General features: G+C 38.4%; 1 protein-coding gene across 3 annotated transcripts in view; it reads left to right on the top strand.

Annotated features, from left to right (window-relative positions):
* The window catches only part of SLC7A2 (solute carrier family 7 member 2), a 66,725-nt gene that overhangs the window by 3,999 nt on the left and 39,321 nt on the right, over positions 1-23,405 (top strand). The window contains exon 1 of one of the 3 annotated variants that reach the window (XM_073902359.1): positions 5,043-5,156. The exons of the other annotated variants lie outside the window; for them this stretch is intronic. The gene's annotated coding sequence lies outside the window, so the exon portion shown is untranslated. Of the gene's footprint in view, positions 1-5,042; positions 5,157-23,405 lie in introns of those variants that run through there. 3 annotated transcript variants of the gene reach the window in all.

Here is a 23,405-nt window from a genome sequence, read left to right as displayed (position 1 = left end):
CTGGGGAAAATTCTTTTCTGTCCTTAACCCAGTCTGGCTTCAGGAAGCCTCCCTAGGTCTTTATACAATTATATGTAATACAATCCTGTTTATGCCATCAAAGCCTCCTTCCTAGTGAGCCTAGTGATCATGGTGGATGGAGCTTCATGTCACAGGGGATGCTGAATGATACTGTAATTAAGAGGCTCTCATTTTATTCTACTTTTTCCCCTCCCTTACTTTTTTTTTTTAGTTCAGATTTTAAGATAAGTGGATCTGTTCTACTTAAAAATGAATGATTGTCTCTTCAAAAAAATCAAGAAAGTACACCTTAAAACTTATTTTTTATTCATTTTACTTCTGTGTAGACCAAAAAATGTTACAGGAGTTGGTACTTTGATCATTAGAGATAAAGATTGGTTGGTTAGGGTCTTTTCTTGCCTTGGCTCTGGGTATCTAGCTGTCACTTTGGTAAACATTGATAATGATGATAGTCACTATTGGAATAAGAGAGAGTGGAGTTAAGTGATATAGTGGAATTATGCAACTGTATATTGAAACTTGAGGAAAATAATGGGGTCTCTTTGCATGTTCAGCCTTATTTTTTTACACTCAGTATGAGCTGAAGGCAGATTTTCAGAATGCAAGTCAATTTCTACTTTCAAAAATCACACTACAGTCTCTAGAACTTGAAATATATCTGAGTGGTGGAGTGGGAAGGCTTCTCTGTACCATATGCAGAGTTTATTTTCCCAAAGCGTGTGGGTCATAATCCTTCCTTCTCCCCATTACTGCTGTCTGGTTTCCAAAAGAAGGTATGCATTTGGTGGAAACAACTGGATTTCATTTTTGTGAAACTAATATGCAAAATTTACCACTACTCAATGCAGAATTTATAGTATTCAGCAGTTGTGTGTGCATCCAAGTTACTGAATACTGTTTTGATACGTTAGGACTGCCTTGGAATAGGAAATACAATTTTGTAATTTTGATTCTAAGAATATCTTATGAGATACTCTATTTGGAGTCTTCCATGAACAGTGGTTAGTTAATCCATTTTGGATGAGTATGTGTTGTATATATTTACTGCCCAGATCTGGAGTCCGTAGAGAAGCAAAGAATAAATAACTTGGTTCCTATTCTCTGGGCATTGACAACTCAGTGAAGGAGTTAACAACTAATCCTACAATGGAAAGAGAATGATAAAGCTGCCATTTGAGTGACACAAAGAGCTGACGGTATCAGGACAAGAGATAACAATCTATTCCTAACTTTACTTTTTAAAAAAAGTTTGTGTTGTGTTTCTGACATAGACTAAATGCCCATTCAGTGTAGGTATTATCATCATTATGGTTACTGTTATTGCTGTTAAAGCCAATCTTCCTTCTCTCTAGTTTTGGTAAAACTTGAGTCACTTGGACTTGAGTTTGGCTGAGCAGTTATTCACCAAAATATGCATTTGGGAGGGCAATAATACTTATTATTAGTTTGGCAAAATTGTTTACCATTTATTACCCTGGACCTCTAGAAAACTATATTTAACTATAAATTCAAACTACTCTGAAAGGTCTTAGAAGAAAAGTTAAAACACATTAGGAGATTATATTTTAGACGGAAATCTTGAAGAATAAAGCCATTCCAAAAGTGCAGTCAAATTAAGAAGCTGAGATTATTTTAATTTCTCGCTCTAACAGTTGCATTCTTACATTAGGCAAGCATGGCACATTTATGCAAATTTAATGAGTTTAAAACCCATAAAGAACTTTGTCAAGAATGGAAAGATTGCAGGAGGTCTTCATCCATCCTCCCATTATCAGTTCTCGCTCAGGACCAGGAAAGCAGTCCCTATCTCCACTTGAGTGACAGTCACAATCTTTGCTTTCAGCTTGGAATGGACAAAGGATGGACAAAAATTGCTGGTAGCTAAAGAGATACTTGTCTACCCCACATTAGAAAGGAAAGAGCTGTTTTGTTAGAAGAAAGCACATTTAGTTTAGTGTCCTACCGTTTACCTAGTAGAAGAAAAAAAAATGTTTTAAAGAGATTATAGAACCCAAACTGTATTTCAGTTCCTGTCAGACATAGTTCTTGGGTGGTGCACAGAAGGTCTCCATGAAGACACGGAGCTGAGTGCCACACCTTCACCTTCCAGGTTTCAAGGTTCTTGTGAATATACCGTTAAAAACAAGAACAAAAACACCTGATGATTGTTCCTGAGAGGGGGTGGGAGTGGGAAGGACAGGTAATTAATTTGCATCTTTAGTTTAGTAGACAGATCTTTCCATTTCTACTGAGTAAAAATCACTTCACAGGTTTTTGTTTACTGGATCTTAGGTGTTCAGACTTCCATTAATCCTAATTATTCATTTGTAGCATACTGCTCTCATGCCATTACTGATTGGTTCATGTATGACCAATAAATATTATTTCTATGTTCTTGGGTTGGATGGTGAGTGGATATTCACTGTATTATTATTTTAAAATACTATATGAATAAAAAACTTTAAATTATTCTCCTAAATAAATTAGCAAATAAAAGTCTTTACAAATGTCTTGTGTTTTTCCTTCAAGTAGAGAACATTTGTATTAAATGAAATTTTCCCCTTTCATTCAGAAAGGCAGCTTTCTTTAGAGAGTGACTTTTTTTTTCCTCTTGAAATTGACTTTATGTTCACTTCTGTAATGTTCCTGGTCTCTTGAAGCAGAGGATACTTACTATTTTTGCATGGGGCTCATAGTCTACAAAGATGTTTGCAACTCCATAAAAATCTAAATGAAAACTTACTGATAGTTTGTATCAACTTAGTGTGGCTTCCTCTGGGGAAATCCTATATCCAATAAATTCAGGCTCGTCTGTGTCGACTTTTTATCTGCTTTTGATGACCATATTAAACAACACAATCTTACATTTGTGTTTGAATCCAACAGCAAGTTTTAAGGGGTTTCTTTAATTCTGTTGTTATTTGAGCAATTGTTTAGGAGACATTTCTGTGAGACTTAGAAAGATCTAGAGGTAAGCTCTTGACACTCCATCCTGAGGGCTCATTAACACTCTGGAGTGTCTTGGCCACGTTAGGAATCTAACTCTTTTTTTTTTTTCCAGGGCAGTGTATACAAGAAAATGAAGTCTAATTGGTTGTGTCTAGCAAGCAAAGTGGGATTGCTATTTCACTCCTCAGGTTTGACATGTTGCCTTGACCTAGACTTATCTGAAGGAGTTGACAGAAGAATAAGAAACGTCATCCAAGTCCAAAACCTACTGAGAGTTCACTTTGTTCATCACCAAAAACAAACAGCACTGCTGAGTTTTTTAGTGAGTTTTAGCTTAGAGTGAAGATTGAGCACCTACTCTGTGGCATGTGAGGATATGCCATGTGAATGAGATGCTCCAATGGATAACAGTTTAATCACTATGGAACTTGATGGTATTCAAGAGTTACTTCCCTACCAAAGCCTCTCCTCTTTGGCTGCTCAATCTATATTATAAATTTACATGAACATTTTTGGAAGGGAAGGTAGCAGAATCATTTAATGTATTAATGTAATCATAGTAGAATCATCTTAACATTTACAACCTGAGGTCCATGCTGTTTGAGCAGTGTCTGAAATTTAACTGTCCAAATCTTAAAAGATTGGACAAGTGAATCAAAAGGGAGAAGTAAAGAGATTCAGGTTGAAAAGGAAAGATTGCATTGACTTACTGTCTTTTTAGTGAAAGGTTTCATGACAAGTTTAGTACAATTTGGATCAACTGTATTTGAACGAATGGTACTTAAAGTTATTTGATAGAGAAGGAGCCCCTCCTTCTTCTGTCCTTTCTGATTATGTTTTGTTTTCATGGAAGGAAGAAGAACCACACATATACGTGAACAATACAAATGCCCCTGTAATTTTCTATAATGTGTCTGGCAGTTCAAGCTGCCCTGAATTCATACCTAGGGTTTTAGGAACCCACGGAATGAGAACCCTGTGATCCAGAAGCCATTTCAGCTCCTGGGAAAAGTATCTTAGGAGAGGATATTTTGGGGCAGAATGGGACCTTCTTGGGTCATACATCCTTTCTTCTTACTGAAAGAAGGCTGCTCATGGCATCCATGGGGGAGCTGAGAAAAGACTCAGAGGTAAGTGTTGCCGTGGGGAGCTCCACTTAAAAGCTATGACCGGAGCACAATGATGACCATTCTCATTTGTGCCATGTTGGAAGCAGTTGCCTGGCATCAAAGGAACACTTTGGACATCAGTTATCTCCAGCATCACCATCTTTCTTTCCTCCAAATTCTCAGAGCCACAGATTTCTATGTCCGCCTATGGGCCAGGAAATAGATTCAATTCTAAACTTAGCTGAGATCACTTTAATTGAATATTTGTAAATATATACATAAAAGGGAAGGGAAAAAATAATGGATAGCAATAGTCAGTGCCCTCTTATCTAAAATTGGAGCATCTTTAGAGAGACATTTGAAATCCAACCTTATGGCTCAGTGTCAGTCTGATATGGATCTTATAGAAAGCTCTGGAAGTTAATAAAGGTACAGTTAAATGGAACTAAAGAGGTCATGCAGACCTAAAGAGTGACTAACGAAGAACAGAATTTTAAAGTGGATTTCTCTGCTGAAATTCTTGTCTTTTGCAAAACTTGCTTGATGAGTGGTTACAATTTGTAATGTTTTGTTGCAAAGAGCCCTCTTTAAATGCATTATGTTGGTGCCATCGTGGTTGTGTAGGTGGAGTAGGATTTGTGTATGCAGTATTCATCAAGAAAAGAGCACAAAGCACATTTGCATGCCATTGAGAAGCAGCAGTGGGTGTTGATAAAATTTGTAGTACTAGAGCTTTGAAAACATATCTTGGGCAGGTGCCTGTTTTAAACTTCTGAGAAACAATTTCACCTTTAAAACAAAAATCACTTTTTCGCTAGATGGTAAGACATGCATAAGGCTCAGTATCCCAGAAATTTGGTTCTGCCGCTGGAAAAATGGTGAGGCACTGTTGTGATAGCTGGTTTTGTATTCCAAATCCTAAACTCAGCAATACATTGAAAAACTGTCCTGTGGGCAATTTGTGAAACTTTGGAAGTGTTCGTCTCCAGCCTCCCTGGCCACAGACGGTTTCTGAGCTCCTGGCACTATGCATATGTCAGCCAGACACGGTGCTAGACAAGTTTGGAAGACAAAGAGGTAAGCTCTTGAGAAGGATATTTTAGACCTCTCTTTTTATAGGTTAAGAAATTGAGATCTTAACAGGTGTAACTTATCTGAGGTCGGAGAACTAGGCCCAGAGTCAAGACTTGATTTCAAGATTTTGATGTAGCAAAAGCACTGATTTATATCAGACTGTTCTGCTTCTGTGAAAGCAAATCATAATCGTAGTATACCACTTATGTGGTAGGAATTTTATAAACAGGAATCAAAGTACAATTTTAACTGTAACTTTTAGTTTTTAAAATTTCTTGGAAATTAACATTTGAATAAGATGTTTTCATGTAGTGGCATTCTTACAATGTGAACAATTTTTTTTAAATGGCTTGCTTTTCAAAAAAAGAAAAGTATAATCTTAACCTGAAAATAAAATGACTTTAAATGTGGGTTCTAAGCTATCTAAAGTCATTAGGATTTCAACCTCCTAAGTGGTGCTTTTAAGCGAGTAAGTTCTGTTTGGAGTGCTGTTGTGCTATCTGAAAAAAAAAATGTTTGATTTTTTTTTACTTTTTTGATTATCATAGGTAACAGATGGTTTGCACTTAGTTCAGTGAACCAAACAAAGAGCAGACTTTGCATAAAATTTCTGTTGATATTGCATTTTATCTCACTGAAATGGGTTGTGTGAACCTTCTGAATAATGAATAGCATATTTACATTACTCTGATCTTTTTTTGCTATGGAGTTCAAAATAAATATGAAGGACAAACCTAGCATTGTCACTTTAAAAGTTACACAATATTTAAAGTATTTTTTTATTCTTACTACAATGCCAACTCTAAGCATGTTGCAGGCCCCCACTACTTCCAAAACTGATAAATTGCTCCAGTGACTTTGAAAACTGCAGGGACTTTGATCTCATTGAAGTACATTGGAATAATAGTAACTTAGTTTTTGTAAAGATTTGAAACAGTAAAGCCTCGAGGACCCCATTGTTTCTCTGATCCCCCAATTTTGAAATTATTTAGTACAGTTGCTAGTGTTTGACTTTTTGTTGATCGACCAGCCTGTTCATAGCTGTTGCTTAACTCTTGTGTGACGTCAAAAGGTGGAGGTGATGGGGCGCCTGGGTGGCTCAGATGGTTAAGCGTCTGCCTTCAGCTCAGGTCATGATCCCAGGGTCCTGGGATCGAGTCTCGCGTCGGGCTCCCTGCTCCTTGGGAGCCTGCTTCTCCCTCTGCCTCTCTCTCTCTCTCTTTCATGAATAAATAAATAAAATCTTTAAAAAAAAAAAGGTGGAGGTGGTGGTGGGAGGCAGGCGGGATGGTGTGGCTGCCGTGGGGGTGACTTGGTGAGTGGGGAGCACAGACACCAGCTGCAACTGGTACCAATGGTAATTGAAAGCCCATTTGAAAACTTGACTTCATCACACACAATTTTAATGCATTACCTGTTAGACCAGGGGAACCGGTTAACTTAAACCATATGATTTCACTTCTAACTTCGTATGTGTGAATCAGAATTCAGGCTGTTTTCAAGAAGTGGAAGAAAAGTGCTCATCTTATTGAACCAAGTGTAATTTCTATTGAGTGAAATAAAAGGTGAAAAAAGAATGCAAGAGTCCTTCTTTATTCTTTTTTGCCCCCAACAAAATGATGTATGTAGAATAGTGTTTTAAGGCAAAGAAAGCAATTTTTTTCAGTGTTCACTTTAACAGAACTTAGACTGAAATTATTTCCTGAATTGAATTTTCCACATCTTTGAAAGCATCAAAGACAGCATTGCTAGTTCTAATAAATCATGAGATTTTAGGCTCAGGAGACACCTATCCATTTCATTCCAAGCAGAATCATGCCTAACTATTCCTCATAGGTGCGTGTATCATGGAAGAGTGAACTGGAGATTGTATGTGTGCAGACATCTGCAGAGAAGTCAAAATTTCCTAACTGGTAACATAAATGATGATGTTTTCATATTTAAAAACAATAAAATGCTGAGAATAGCTATAGCTGTAGGAAAAAAAATCTATTTTCTCTTTCTTAATTCCCAGGAAATGCTGATTTTTTTCCAACTCTATTTCAGTGCTTAGGAAAAGAGGAGCTTAGAGCATCAGAAGATCCCTTAAGCTCCTTTCCTGCTCTAGTAGAAAAATAGCAAGTAGACCGTTCCTATTTATTATCCCCTGGGTTTTCCCACCGAGAGTTTCTTGAGGTCTTTTCAAACCACATCAGATATGATGCCACTCAGAGGTTAGAGACCCTGATATGTAGCTGGGATGTACTGGGGGGCGGGGGCCGCCTGCTGTAGCTGCTTAAGATAATTCAGCTTGTAATCAAGGAAGCATTTACAGCAGCCTCCAGGTTTTCTCCTCTCCCCCACTCCTTAGTCTCCTTGTCCTCTTTTCTTTCCCCTCCTGCCCCCTCCCCCTCCCCCCCCCCCCCTCCCCCCCTCCTCCCCCCTCCCCCCCATCATTCTTCTTCTAGTTGGAAGTGAATGGGCAAACTATGTAGTTAAACCTGAGCCTAGTGCTCACCAGAGCCTCCGCTGTCAAGGCTGCGCTCCTCTGTAGACCATGTTCTGGGAGTCATCCTTAACTGTCTCCTGTCCTTGGCACATGGGTTGTATTTTCTCCTTTGGATGAGGTCAACCTTGAAGAACACTGTCACGTGCACTTGGCAGAGGCTTTGGGGAGTACGCTAGTGTGTGGGGAAACCATCGTCAGCATCTGCCTTCCCTCTCCCTCATTCTCTTCCTCTACTCACTTTCCCTCAAGCCTGACTCTAAATGCTAACTTCAGGATAATGGGCAACCTTTTCAGAACATAAAAATGAACAGTGACTATAGGGAGGGCAATTCTGTAACTTTTTAAGAGAAATCCGCATCTTCATTTATAGCATCCCTTTAACTTTGTGTGGAAGAGCACCTTGTAGTTACTCTCAAAAAAAAAAAAAAAAAAAAGCTGATCTGTTTTCTCAAGAAGTCTGCCTGTGAGTCATCACTTTTAGTTATTGCTTTTCCAAATAACTTAAATGGAGCTAGTTTATGACTTGAATTAGAGCAACATAGTTACTGCTTTTGGAAATCCTGTTATTACCAGTTACTACATTTGTTATTGTACAAATTATTCAGGAGATAGAATTCAGTGAATTAGCTTTGTATTCAAGTAATATCTGTCTCTCAAGCCTTAATCAGTATATGTTTTAAAAATTATTACATTTAAAAGACATCTCCTGGCAGAACATATTCTAGATCAGCTTTTTCAAGACTAACGACCATTTTATATGAACTTGCTGCTACAGGGTACTAATTGGGGATTTTACAAAGCCCAAACCGCAACCCGTCATTGAAAAAATTTCCCGTTTACAACTTAGACTGTGAAAACTAGAATTTAGAGAGTTGGAACCCCGACTAGGGCCACCTCTTGACAAACTGGGACATAAAGAACCAACAATTGTGCAGCATTATTTGGCATTCCTTAAGCAAATGAAATCTTTGGCTCAAAGAAAACTTTAAGCTTTATACTTTCATTTTTTTTTCTCTTTAAAACATATGGCCACTCAGTAGTTACAAATGCCCACCAAGTACAGAACTTTTCCATGTACTTAGACACAGACACAAATTTGAAAAGGGACATGTTCTTTGAGCTCTTAGAACTTACACTCTAGGTCAAACTTTTTGGTATGTCTATACCCAAAACAGAGTAACAAATGACATGGCTTTTTTTCTAAGCCCTATAGACATACACTCCAATATCTTACCATTAAAAAAAATAGAACCCAAGGTGCCAGGGTGGCTCAGTTGGTTGAGCACCTGACTCTTGGTTTTGGCTCAGGTCATGATCCTCAGCGTCGTGAGACCAGCCTGCATCGGGCTCCACACTCAGCAAGAAGTCTGCTTGGGATTCGCTCTCCCTCCCTCTCTGCCCCCCCTCCACTTGCATTCGCTCTTCTCCCTCTCTGTCTCTCTTTCTCTCTCTCAAATAAAAAAAAAAAAAAATAGACCCCAAGTTCTGGAATAAGCTATATATAGCCTTTCTCAACACTCTTTTTTTTTTTTTTTTGAAGATTTTATTTATTTGAGAGAGAGAGCACAAGCAGGGGAAGTGGCAGGCGCAAGATGGAGAAGCAGGCTTCCTGCCGAGCGGGGAGCCCGATGCGGGGCTCCATCCCAGGACCCTGGGACCATGACCCGAGCCGAAGGCAGACGCTTAACCGACTGAGCCACCTAGACGCCGCTTTTCTCAACACTCAGTCTTTTTTTCTTCAAAAAAATTTTTTTTTAGTTTTTTTATTGTTATGTTAATCACCATACATTACATCATTAGTTTTTGATGTAGTGTTCCATGATTCATTGTTTGTGCATAACACCCAGTGCTCCATGCAGAATGTGCCCTCTTTAATACCCATCACCAGGCTAACCCATCCCCCCACCCCCCTACCCTCTAGAACCCTCAGTTTGTTTTTCAGAGTCCATCATTAATTATGTTGAAATACACATAGCATAATATTGACTGCCTTAACCATTTTTAAGTGTACATTTAAGTAGTGTTAATTCACATTGTTGTATAACCAATCTCTCTTTTTCATTTTTTTAAAAACTAAACTCTATACCCATTGAACAACTTATTTTTCCCTCTCTGCTCAATCCCAGATAATCATCATTCTGTGGGTTTGACCACTGTAGATACCTCATATAAGTGGAATCAAACAGTATTTGTTTTTTTGTGACTGGCTTATTTTACTTAGCATAATGTCCTCAAGGTTCAGCCATGTTGTAATATGTGTTAGAACATCCTGTTTTTAAGGCTGAATAATATTCCGTTGCATATTTAGACCACATTTTTGTTTATTCATTTATTTGTCAAAGGGTACTTAGATTGCTTCCACCTTTTGGCTCTTGTGAATAATGTTGCAATGAACATGGGTGTGCAAATACCTTTTTCAGTCCCTGTTTTCAATTCTTTTGAGTATAGACTCAGAAATGGAATTGCTGGGTCATACGGTTATTTTATTTTTAATTTTTTTTTGAAGAATCGCTATATGTTTTCCATATTGGCTGTACTATTTTACATTCCCACCAATAGTGCCCAAGGTTTACAATTTCTGCATATCTGGGCCAACACTTATTATTTTCTGGTTTTTCTTAGTGGCCATCCTAATAGGTGTTAAAGTACTTTGAGAGATATAAATTGTCTCTTAACTGAACAAAAATAAAATCAGGTGTTTTACCTTCATTCACACAAATAGAAGTTTAAAATATTGTCTGGACATTTCTCTAAGATTTAAAAAGTTTCCATTTGTTCTCAGGACCAGTTGCTTTTTGTATACATCTATGTAATAGCATCGGTCAATAAAGAAAGTCCTGAGCTTATCTCAACCCACAAGTAGCATATAAATATCAAGGATGTACATGCTTCACTCTGAGAGGATTGCTTGGGAGCAAAAGCCCCTCTGCACATTCATGAAGCTTCCTTGACATCAAAGAGGCTCCCACTGATTTGGTTCCAATTCCCTGGGTCCAGGCATGTAATGCAAATGAATGAAACCGGTTAGTGCAAAATAGTAAGGTATGTGGTGAGCCAGAGAGCAATCTTTTAAAAATACCATGTACACTAAAACATAGGTTGGGAGTTGGGAGGAGTGGCTGATAAGGAACCCAGCAGAGTCCCTGACATTATGAAAAGAGTCAATGTGGCATGAGAATGCAGCCCAGGAAAAAAAACCTTATTTTTATTCTAGCTCTCTTTAAATATGCCCGAACACACTGTGAATAAAGCAGTTCCAAATATCTTTTCCCCTCTTAAAAATGCACATAGAAAGGAAGAAGCTGGGAAATATGTAGCAGCAGCTTGATGGCAGTTGACTCTTTGCATCTAATTCTGGAAGAACTTAAACTTTTACGTTTTCCAGATTTCTCTCTCCTCTTAAAGCTATTCTGAGTGGGAACAAAACTCAGTCTTGCCTGGGGAGAATGTCTTTTCCCTGCTTCTATGTTCATCTCTTCGGCCAACTTCATTATCCTCTCATTCAGCCAAAAGTGCGGTCTTGTGAAGATGATCAGTTAAAGCCTCATCTTCCAGCAGATGCTACTTTTTCAAATTCATGAATCACAACTACCTTAAGTCTTGGAAGCATAACAGTAATGAGGATAAAGGCAGTGGAGACTGATAAATTTTGCTGAAAGGAGAATGATAAAATCTCCTTTTGGTGTGTGATCTTTATGTTCCCGGTGTTTAGCATTGTCATTATCTGGGCCAAAAGGGTAAATGATAGAGCTTTTCTTTCCTGGTCTTGTAGGACACCGGTTTTTGCAGATACATGGTGGAGTTGCTATTAAAGACAGGATGTGCTGTTGTGAATTAAATATTCTCTACAGGGAAACGGAGAAAGAAAGAGGAATCACAGTTGCTAGCCCGAAAATAGACTTGTTGCATCAGGTGAACCTTTAAACTTGAGAAAGGTTTACCAAATCAATGTTTATTTGATCCGAATAGCAGATATGTAATGGTGTAATACCCCTTGACACTTTTCCAAAGTCATCACTATTATGAGGACATACCTTAACGGTTTTGTTTTTTTGTTTTTGTTTTCTAGTCACTGTGCACTTACATGATTGCCACGTTTTTGAGGAGGGTGAAGACAAAGATGTTGATTGGGATGGCAGATTTTTTGGCAATATGGACTTTGGTGTAAATTGTCTACTTGTAATCTGACTGCTGGTTTATACATGTGCAGAGAATCATGAAAAATGTAGTTTTTCAGCCATAAAAAAGAAATCATATAATTAAATCAGAGAATCTGAGTTGGCAGATACCTTAGCTAAATACCCTTTTAATGAAACCTGGTTCTGCAAATTTCGGAATCATTCTGAATCACCTGTCCTCTGTTTAAAATAATGACAGAAAGCTGACACCTTTATTGGTAGGCAGCTTCTTATGGGTGGAAACACTATTAGGGAGGTCTGCATTTTATTGGGTCACTGTTTTAGTCTTTTTTGTATTATATCCTTTACTTGGAGTTTTGTGTCCTAGTATAGTATGGATAGTGTTATTGTCTTCTTACACATTGCCATTCACATATCTGAAGAAAGTGATTGTTTCTAAGTCTTTTTCTTCCCCTAAGAGTGAAAAGAAGTGAAATGTAGAAATAGTACGAATTTATTTTTCGTAAGTTCTTTGCTTTTTGCCAGATACCTTTCTTGGTGTATTTAATCCTTGTAGCTTTTCATTTTCAAAGACGGAAAGATGGAGACTCCAGTGCCTTGCCCAGACACATGGCTGGTAACTCTTGGGCTTATAGGCTGGGCTTAGATCAGGGTTCTCTGTGGGCCCCAGCTCTATCCCTGCTTTTTGTACCCAAGCCCCTGCTGCTGCTTTCATTGCTCGAGTAGTGACATGGTTTCCGGACCCCTCACCATATCCTAGTCACTCTTTACTGGATGTACTTGGTCAACATTTATGAAAAAGATGGTGGCAGTCATCCATTCAGGAATTACTTAAGTATCTATTATCTGCTAGGCAGTCTCTAGGTATTTGGAATACACCAGTGAACAAAGCAGTCAAGTGAAATCTCTGCCCTCGTGAAGTTTCTATGTTGTGAGGGTTTACACTGAGGCTGAGGCCCCTGGCCCCATAACCAGCACCCAAGAGGAGTCTGAAACAGGGGAACAGGGAGTTAGAGCAGACACTCTGTGCCACTGAGGAGTTAAGTGGGAATTCTATGTATAAAACGTCAAATGGTGTATCAAATACGTATCTAACATCTCTGCTCATTTCCCCCTTTTCATCCCTTCAGACAGATTTCTTCTGTGGATTAAAAAAATAATGTTGACTCCTACTGAATTACATCAGTTAATTCCCAGGCGCAAAATGCCACAGAAAAGCTTTTGGTAATAGAAGGGAAAGGTGCTTGATATTATCAGAGGCCATTTGGAATAAAATCTAAACAAAATGAAAACATGAAAGATGTGATTTGTAGAAACAAAAGACTTCATTTGTTTTGAAATAATGTTTTGAATTTAGAAATATGGGGAGAATGGAGAATATTAGCTATTTGAGAACCCAAGACACAGGTGAAGAATGAACTAGATAAATTATAAAATTAATATGGTGTTTCAGAAAATGTTGTATGCTTTAATGAAAGCAGTAAAAGTCCCCAGATTTTTATGGCAGGAAGCCTTCTTATATTAGATCACTGGAGGTTTTTGTAGCAAGAAGAAATGAGTTTTAATATATGTTAAAAATTTTAATGTAGACATAAGTTATGATGTTTATTTATTCTTCCTGTTTCTTAAAATTTTTCCTCCATTGCTGATATTTTAATAATTATTACACTTTCAGTCTTAAGGTGGTAGTGTTCATGAGCTCGAAGAGTGAAACTTTTTAATTTTTTAAATTTTATTTTATTGTTATGTTAGTCACCATACAATACATCATTAGCTTTTGATGTAGTGTTCCACAATTCATTGTTTTTATATAACACCCAGTGCTCCAGGCAGTACGTGCCCTCTTTAATACCCATCACCGGGCTAACCCATCCCCCCACCCCCTCCCCTCTAGAACCCTCAGTTTGTTTCTCAGAGTCCATCGTCTCTCATGGTTCATCTCCCCCTCCGATTACCCCCCCCCTTCATTTTCCCCTTCCTTCTCCTAATGTCCTTCATGCTCTTCCTTATGTTCCACAAATAAGTGAAACCATATATTAATTGACTTTCTCTGCTTGACTTATTTCACTTAGCATAATCTCCTCCAGTCCTCCAACATCCATCCCCCTTCCTCTAAGTCAAAGAAAAGTGCAGAAACTCGGTGAAACTCTTTTGGAGATAAGGTTTTAAAATCCCCAAGTGTTCCACGTATATTTTTGATAACATCTTAATGACGACCTTCAACATCAGTTGGGTGTCAGATGGACTGCCCGAGAACCTGGGAACAGCTAGAATTCTGCACTTTTCTTTGACTTAGAGAAAAGGGCATGGATGTTGGAGCTATACAAACTTAGATTCAAATCTAGCTCTGAGAGATCTTAGGCAAGTCTCTGAACTTCTCTGAGCAGCAGTTGTCCCATCTGAATATGAGACAGTGCTTGCCCTGAGGTGGTTGTGAGGGATTAATAAAGGAACATACATCAGGCACCCAGAACCCAATAGGAGAGCCGTGCATGACCCCAACTATTCCTTTTTATTTTCATATCTGAAAGCCTGTGGTAAAATGGAACCCCTTTTGAATTTTTTTTCTTCCTAGTGGATAGTCTCAAATATTTATTCCTTTATCTTCCTTTTTGCTTGCCACAGAACCTCCAAAACTAAAAGGAAGAGTATCCTGCAACTCCATTGATTCTGAGTTCCTCCTGTTCATGCTATATTGAGCTCGATGATGTAACCATTAGCTAACATTGGCTTTTACCCAGGCTGTGGGGACAAGTTTCTTTCCTTAAGGCACACTCTGGATAGTGTTTCAGCTCAGTTTAGAATGTGTACTTCATAACTGGACTATTTATTGGCAGAGAACCACCTCTGCTTCACTTTCTGGGATGTGCTGGTTAACGCTTTGCTCCTCAGACCACTGTTTCCTCAACCCGGCCCTCATCCTGGGAAACTCAGTTCTGACAGAAATGTAAACTTTGTGCTTGTCTCTTTAGATGGTGCAAACCAACCAAAAACTTCAGGGGCTGCAATGAAAGAGAAACATGAGCAAAAAAGAGGAAAAAAAGAAGTAGTGGTTCGTTTTTGTTGTTGTTTTTAAATTGTGAGACTTTATGACATTGCTTCTAAAAAGCTAATGTTCCTATTATATTTTGTTATGGAGAGTCAGGCAGACTTGATTTTGTGTCCTGACTTTGATAGGTACTGGCTAGTATTTACCTCTCTATGCTTTGGTTTTCTCATCTATAAAGTAAGGATAGTGATAGTACCTACCTCATAGGGGTTTTGGGCAATTTGGTTGGGCTAATATATGTAATGCACTTAGCCCAGTTCCTGAAACCTAGAATGCCTTTGATAAATGTGAGCATCAGTACTAGCAGCAAAAGTGAAAGTCATAGAGGTGATCTATTTGTATACACTTTATGAACGTGTCTCATTCCAGGAACTTATGAGGACCTTTCTTAAATTTTATTTTTGTAGTTGTTTTTGTTTTTTAGAGAGAAAGAGAGAGTGCTAGAGTGGGGTGGGGGGAGGGGCAGAGGGAGAGAGAGAACCTTAAGCAGGCTCCACACTCAGCACAGAGCCCACCGTAGAGTTCAGTCTCATAACCCTGAGATCATGACCTGAGCTGAAATCAGAGTCAGACGCTTAACTGACTGAGCCACCCACGTGCCCCAAGACCCTTCTTAAATTTTAAATTGATGATTGAGTTCTCTCAAATCAATTGATGATTGATTTGAGCAGTGTCAATATTCTTGCTGCCATTTTCTTTTTCCATAGTAATTGCAAGTTGCTTGCTCTGCATCCTGTTCCTTCTCTGTGCCCCCAGGTCAGCCTCCACTATGGATGTGGAGTTACCGGGCTCTTCTTTTGCCTCCGACCCTGCCTTATACGTAGGTGCTTGTTGCCGATTGCTTTGTGGTTCCCTCATCTTTGCCTCAAACCCTTCAGACTCTCTCTTTTTCCCCTGCTACTGCATCTTGTCCCCCTCATTCACTTTAAGGTCACTCATATAGAGAGAATGAGAGTTTCTCCAGATCTTCTGAGTAAGAGTGGCCACGTTCCTTAAACAAATATTCACATTCAGCTTGCCAAACTGATTCTTTCCGATTGTTTAAAATATTCTCTACTTTGTCTTCTCCATAAAGCCTTCCAGACTGGCCCAAGAAGAGTACTCGCTTCTTCTTTTATGAACCCTGGTAATGGATCCAGTCTACCATGACTGTCTACCAGTAGCACATTTCATAGAATGAAACATCTTATTCCTCAACAATGAATTGGGGAAAACAAGAGTTTTCTATAAGAAGGAATTATTAGTGGTTACCATACTGAAACATATATTCAAGCTATATTTAGTTTTGAATACTATTTGGTGTTGATTTTAGAATTGAGGCCATTTTGAAACTTTGATAAGTGACAAATGAATTTTAAATCTTAAAACAGGTTATGTGTAACAAATAGCAAATGTGTTTTAGGGAAGAATCACCAAAGGTAGACAATTTCTTACTATGGCATACGTTTCAAAGCAGAGCCCTATCAAGTTCAGAGATAGATGGAAAATGTGTTTTTGGCTATCATAAATAATACATAAGTATATGTAAAATCTTTAATTCTTTCAATTAAAAAATGTTAGCACTTCAACACAGAAATTGTTAAAATTAAAAAAAATTGTTAAACAATTAAAAATATTTCAGTATCTTTTTCAATTCAGGGGATGTGTGCTATGTTCCAAAGGGGTCATATGAAGATACATAGAACACAGTTTCTGCCCAGCAGGTTTATCTAATGTGTATGTGCTAGGGACAAGGGTGATAAGCCAAATACGTATGGCGCTCTAGTCTAGGTCACAGGGATGAATGCCATATCCAGAGAACTGTCAACAGGATATTAGGGACTTTTCAAAGAGAGATCACTTCCACTTGAGGGGATTAAGAGGAAGTTTCATGAAGAAGGTAGGATTTGAAAAAGACCTAGAAAGAGGATATCTGGAAGGGATATCCAGTAGCAGAGATGAGGTTAAGAAGACAATCTTATTCTTGGCAGGGAAACAGCATAAGCAAAGGACTCTGAAAACTCTAGGACCTATGGGCAAAATAGCACATAATTCGCCTTGACTGAAATAAGGTGGGATGGGAGGGGGGAGAGGGAGGGGAAAGGAAGAAGGAAAGAAGAGGAATATTAATAACGTATAACATAAAAACGTAATAGCTCACGTTTACTGAGGACATACTATATGCTAGGCACTGTTTAAGCACTTCACTTGTATTCATTGATTTAATCATAAAGAGGATTAGGCTAGAAATATAGATTGGGTTCACAGTTTGGACTTTGGGGAGAAAAGGTGTATTTTGATGGGCAGTGAGGTGTCTGAATTGCAGCAAGGAGTAACAGCTCCTGGGATGTGAGGACCATGGGATGAGCTGAGGCTACAGCAATGAGAACCATGCTCACTGACACTTTAAATTGAGGTAATTGGGCATAATTGGGAAGTCCCATGAGCAGTAGTGTTAGTATTTTCATATTTACAAATTTCCAAGTCTTCAAAGAAACAGATCTTTTTAAATAGAGTAGCATGTTTATTTTATATTCCAGTATTGATTTGTGACCACAGAGCTGCTATATAAAACAAGTTTTTAAGTATCTTAAAAGCAAATACATTCTGTTACGGGCTTTAAAGTCACTTAAAATTTTAACCTCAAGCTAAAACATGTGTTCTGAAATGACCTTTGTGAACCTACTTCAGGCTTAGATACGACATGATTTTGAAGGAAAACATAGTACCATAATGATAATGTCACCCATTTGCTGATGTTATTATTTAGGCAAATATATATGTAAGGTAACTACTTCTTTTTTTCCTGTTAGTCTTTTTTGGCATCCTTAAGCCTTTTTAGGGTACTTGCCCTTGAGGAAAAAATATATTTAAATATGATACTGTATATTTTGATAGAGGGAGGTCAAAAGACATGTTTATATTTCAGAAAAATGGAGGGAAAGCCTCATAGAATTTAGGCAATGTTTGGTATACTTCTAGATGTGTTTTTCCCATGCGCGTGCGCGCACACACACACACACACACACACACAAAAGTGCCTGTACATGGCCTGTGTTTGTTCTTTGTGGCTGGGGTGGGGGGGAGGGGACAGTGTAGAACTGGAAGAATTTACATCAGGTTCACTTGGCAGTGTTCTGATAGGTCCTTGATAGTTAATTCTAGGCACACTGTTTCTGTCCTGTTAGTGTGTGTGAACTTCTTGGCTAAGGAATGACAGTGGGAGAATTCTGCTGTCTTATCCTTAGCAGATTGCCATCTCTTAAGGGCCTTGGGACTCCTGCTTCTGGGCCAGACCTGGCTGTGTGGACAGCCATGGCAGGACCCAGCCCAGAGGTGGTGCCAGGAGCCCCAGAGACGGGCTCTTCCCTGGAAGAAGTGGTGCTGGGCTGTGGCCTGTTTTTGGCTTTCTGGCAGCAAGTCCCTCATTAGCATGGGTGCCAGGATATGCTTGGCTAAGGAGGAAAACCCAAAGCAAAGCCTTGAAGAAAGCCCAACTCCTTTCTTGTGTCCATGCCCAGAATGATACATTGTTAGCCTGCAGCCGGTTGTAAAATGAAGAAATCAAACCCAAATGTGAAGGCAAGTTGCTTCATGCTTTCATTTCCCACTTTAAAGTTTTCTGTCAAGCAGCTTCCTTCTTAGGGAGATAGGACCCAGTGGTCTGTGCCCAGGAAATTGTATCTGGAATTTCTTTTAACTGAAGTTCTCTTAGCGGAAGCTACAGAATATCAGGCTGTGCTTTAAAGGCAGGTGGCTTCAGCAACGTAACCTCTTCTAGTCAAGAGGACAAGAATGATCCAGACTATACTTGAGGCCCTAGAGACTGAAAACCCTACTGGACCCAGCGAAGCAAGGCTGAGTATGCGTACAGGGGCCTGCGCGTGCCACACACTCATTTGTACCACCTGGGAAACCACTCAGAAGAGAGACTGGACAGAATTCTTAACTATATTTTATCACATTTTCTCAGATGACCTAATAGAGTGCTGTTTTTCTCCACATCTTCCCAGTTTTCACTTGGAGATATATATATATATATATGAACACCCAAAATAGAGACTATGTTCTTAGCCTCCCTTGACGCATTGGATTAATCCTAGCTAATATCAAGTAAAGAAAAGTGTCTTTTGTGACTTTTGCAAAGTATCTTTTAAAAGAAGAGTGAGTTGGGGCCCCTGAGTGGCTCAATCAGTGAAGCGTCTGACTCTTGATTTTGGCTCAGGTCTTGATCTCAGGGTTGTGAGTCTGAACCCCATGTTGGGGCTCCACATTGGGTGTGGAGCCTACATTAAAGAAAGGGGGTCTTCTCTTCATCCCTTCTGTTATAGATTGAATGTATCCCCTTTAATTCATATTTTGAAAACCTAACCCCCAGAGTGATGGCATTGGGAAGTGGGGTCTTTGGGAGGTGATTAGGTCATGAGGGTGGGTCCCTCATAAATGAGATTAGTGTCCTTATAAAAGAGACCCCTGAGAGCTCCATTGTCCCTTGTGCCACATGAAGACACGGCAAGAAGGCCATTTATGAACTAGGAAGCGGGCTCTCACCAGACACTGAGTCTGCTGGTGCCTTGATCTTGTACTTCCAAGTCTCCAGACTGTGGGAAATAAGTGTTTGTTGTTTATGTCTATGGTATTTTTGTTTTAGCAGCCCAAACTGAGACACCTTCCTGCTTCCTATTTCTCACTGATTGGAAGGCAAGAATGGGGCTGAAGTGTGAAGATCTTCTTTAGACTATGAAGTGAATGCTGTATAGTGAGGATGGTAGGAGAACAAGCTAGAAGATGTCTTGATGTGCCCTTGATCCAGTGGAGCTTGGTCATATGGCCTCTAGACTTTATATGTCAGTGAAATAAGCCCCTGGTGTAAACCACTGTTATTTGGGGTTTTCTGTCACTGGTAGCTGAACCTAAATCCTAATGAATACAGAGAATGTGGTAATGAAGTTGAAATGAAGATATGCAAAAGAGGTTTAAATTTTCATCATTTTTAAATGGTGAACAGTGTTTAAAAAAAACATTGGAAGGAACTGGTAGGTTCTGGGATAAACATATTAAAAAATTCAGCCCAACTCTACTAGAGTAGCTTATATGTAGTTCTTTTCATACAAGTGGGACATTTAAAACTTGGAAGACTTTTCTTTTTTTTCTTTTTCTTTTATTTTTTTACTTATTTATTTTTTATTATGTTAATCATCATACATTACATCATTAGTTTTTGATGTAGTGTTTGGAAGACTTTTCTAAACGTGCAGCTCTATGAAAGCTATCAAGTTACTCTGAATTTCTTCAGTATATTCATAGATTTCCAAAACTTTGGGTTTTAAAATGGATTTGTGATTGATCTAACTGACCACCCTGCATTGTGGTCAGATTTGTAAGATTTGGTTTCCTTTGAAATTTGTTGAGATTTACTTTAAATGGTCTAAAGTTATATCAGTTTTTGTGTATGTTTCTCATGGGCTTTCAGAGTATGGATTGTCTAATTGCTAGATGCAGGGTTCTGTGCATATCTGTGCTCTGCATTTATTTCCATAATGTTTATTGTCTCCTCATCTGGTATGTGATTTCCATGAGGGTAAGGACCGTGTTTTGTTCATTGCTTCATCTCCACTAGACTGACATATAGCATTTTCTAGTTACTGATTGTAAGTGAACTAAATCCAACCAATTGTGACCTTTAAATCACCTGCGGCATTGATAATTTTTTTCTTTAACATCAACAATTGATGGAGGGAAGTTGAAATCTCCCACTATGGACATGCATTTGTCAGTTTCTTTCTATAGTTCTCTCAATTTTTGCTTCATGTATTTTGATGTTATAATTTCCCAACAAGTTTAATCTATTTACATTATGTAATGGCCCTAATAAGGTTTTTGTCTGTAATGCCTATTGTAGCTTATGTTAATATATCTACCTTGGGCTTTGTTTCTTATTAGTACTTATTTACTCATTTTTTCTGTTTCCGTTCATTTAGTACTCGCATTTGCCTGGTTGTTTTTTCTGTACTTCCAGCATTTCCAGGTTCTTTTGATTTGATATTTCTCTGTAATAACACATAGAACTATAATTTTTAAAAAATTCAATCTATACTCTTGACTTTTAACTAGAAAATGTGTCAGTCATATTTAGTATAATTCTTGATCTTTTAGATATGTCTCAGGTCATTTTAATTTGTGTTTTATATGTGTTCTACATTTTTTCTCATGTTTTGCACTTAACGCTACTTGGGTAGAATGGGGAGACCCGCATTCTGAGCCAGTCCCGTTAGCTGTCTATCCCTGGACTTAGTTTTCTCCTTGAAAACTTGAGTACTAGACTAGCAGTCTGTTTCATTCTAAATCTCAATATCTATCTACAAATCTTTTGAAATAAAAATTAGTGGCTTTTATAAATGGATTATATTGGGCGTTCCAAGATGTGAATGTCAAACACCTGTCCTTGGTTTGTATTATAATAAATAAATTAACAACAGCTACTACCTTCCCTTGAGTACCTGCTCTGTAGTAAGGACTTCACATGTCTTAATTTCATTTGACCCTCAGAACTACCTTATGAGAATCATATCTTCATTTTACCAGGGAGAAGATAAGGACTGAGAGTTAAACACCCACTTGCCTGCCTCTAAAGTCCTCTACAGCTTTTCCTATACTGGGTTGCTTTTAGGAATCTGCTTAACTATAGGGTCAAATGAGTGTGGATGGTAATATAACTACACCTGATTCTCTTTGAATTTTCTAGAGGTGTTTAACTTTGCATGAGGACCCTCTTAAATTTCTGTTGGATGCCTGGAAGGATGGCAATAATGGCTGTTTTGTTGTTATTACCATTGCAAAGGGATGAGAAAAAGAAATTTGCACACCCCTTCCCCCTTCACTCTCAACCTCCAGAATAAATAAAATAATTGGCTGAAATGTGTATGCATTTATGCACATAGTTGTAACTTTCACATTTTTTTTCTATGCTGTTTGTGTTAAGGGAAAATACAGAGTCACAATATGCTCTTAGGAACAAGTTCTTGGCATAGGTGACCAGTTTCTCTTCACTTACTTGCTATGTAGTGATAGCACTTTAACTATTGGAAGTGGAGAAATTACCAAAAATAATTGATTGGGGCAAGAATCAAGAATGTTTCAGAGCTAGACTCTCTATCACTGTGTCTAGATGAAGTTGTAATCTAACATGGAGCCATTTTCCACATATTTCCCTGTATTTTTGCTATATTTGTGTTAAAGTTAGCCTTTCAGCCCACCAAGGAGGTTGCCTTGACTTTTTAAGTTGAAAAATATCTTCATTGAGTATCTTAGATGTGCTAAGCTCTTTGTATGCCCCATTAGAAAGGATATTTTGGGTATGAGTATTTAAAGAAAAAGGAAGTGTTTAGAAGTCTTAAGGGAAAAAAAAAATAAGCTCTAGAGTATGAAGCAAAAAAGTAGCCAACAATCATAGTTATAATTATTAGTATTGCATTTTTTTTCTTACTCCTCAATAAATCATCTTTACACCCAACAGAAAAATGTCCTATTTGAAGGACTTTACACAGATAGGGGTTTGGATGCATAAGCAGTAGGACTGGCAAGACCTGAGGAAGGCATAAGTGATAATCTGGAAGGATTTGTTTGCCTGGGTTTAAATCTGACAATGAGCTGTTTACCTTCAGATTATCACAGTAGGATTCTGTGTGCTTCACTGGTGATGATTGCGTGCATGTGAGCTCATGCTCAGAGTACATTAAACAACGCGATGGTGCTAGAGCCATAGATGATGAAACTTTGTTTTGTTGCTTGCAAACAAGGACATTCCCGCAAGCAGGATTTGTTGAAAGCTTCCAGTGAAAGATTCTTAAACAAACCTGGTCTTTGTTGGCATAAGATAAACCAAATAGAGAGGGCGAGGAGTGAGAGTTTAGAAGGTTCAAAGAATTTGTACAAACTACACTTTTTGGTAATATTCATAAAATGTTTGTCTTTTGGTGACAAGGAAATCATTTGCTTGTTACCTTAGAACATTCCCTAAATGACCAGCTATCCCTATTTTCCTTTTTTCTTTCCCAGAAAGGTGGTTATCTAAATAGAAAGATAGAACAAATAACTGAAAGGGAGCCCATAAACCAAATTGGTGAGAGAGATCCCAGCTGCTTTCAGCTAGTTCTCAATTGTAGGCCTGGATGAACTATACCACATGATATTAAAATCATTGGTAGATATGAGTGTGGAATGACTGTCTTTATTTGAAGGTGCCCTGAAGGACAAGAAAGGGGGCAGAAGAAAGGAAAGAAGCCGTTACCCTTACTTTCAAAACAGATGCCAGTGTAGATCCTGGAAACCACAGATGAGGGTGCTGGACACAGTTCCCCAGCAAACTCTTTAGCAGTTTGTGGTTTGCAGGTGGAAAGTGACTGATTTCCAAAAGGCATGAATTCACCAAAGACAAGTTATGCCTTATAAACTCCATGCTCTGTTTTTACATGGTTATTAGGCTGGTGGATTTGGGAAGATTAAACATAATGCATTAGGATTTCCGAAAGCATTTCCCATTATGTGTTGTGATAACCTTTGGATGAGCTGGAGAGAAATGTGGATTTCTAGTTGGT

This window comes from Callorhinus ursinus, unplaced genomic scaffold, assembly GCF_003265705.2.
Source record: "Callorhinus ursinus isolate GAN/ISIS: 27379988/994484 unplaced genomic scaffold, GSC_fseal_2.0 scaffold17, whole genome shotgun sequence".
NCBI lineage: Eukaryota > Metazoa > Chordata > Mammalia > Carnivora > Otariidae > Callorhinus > Callorhinus ursinus.
This window is presented reverse-complemented; position numbering and strand designations above follow the sequence as displayed.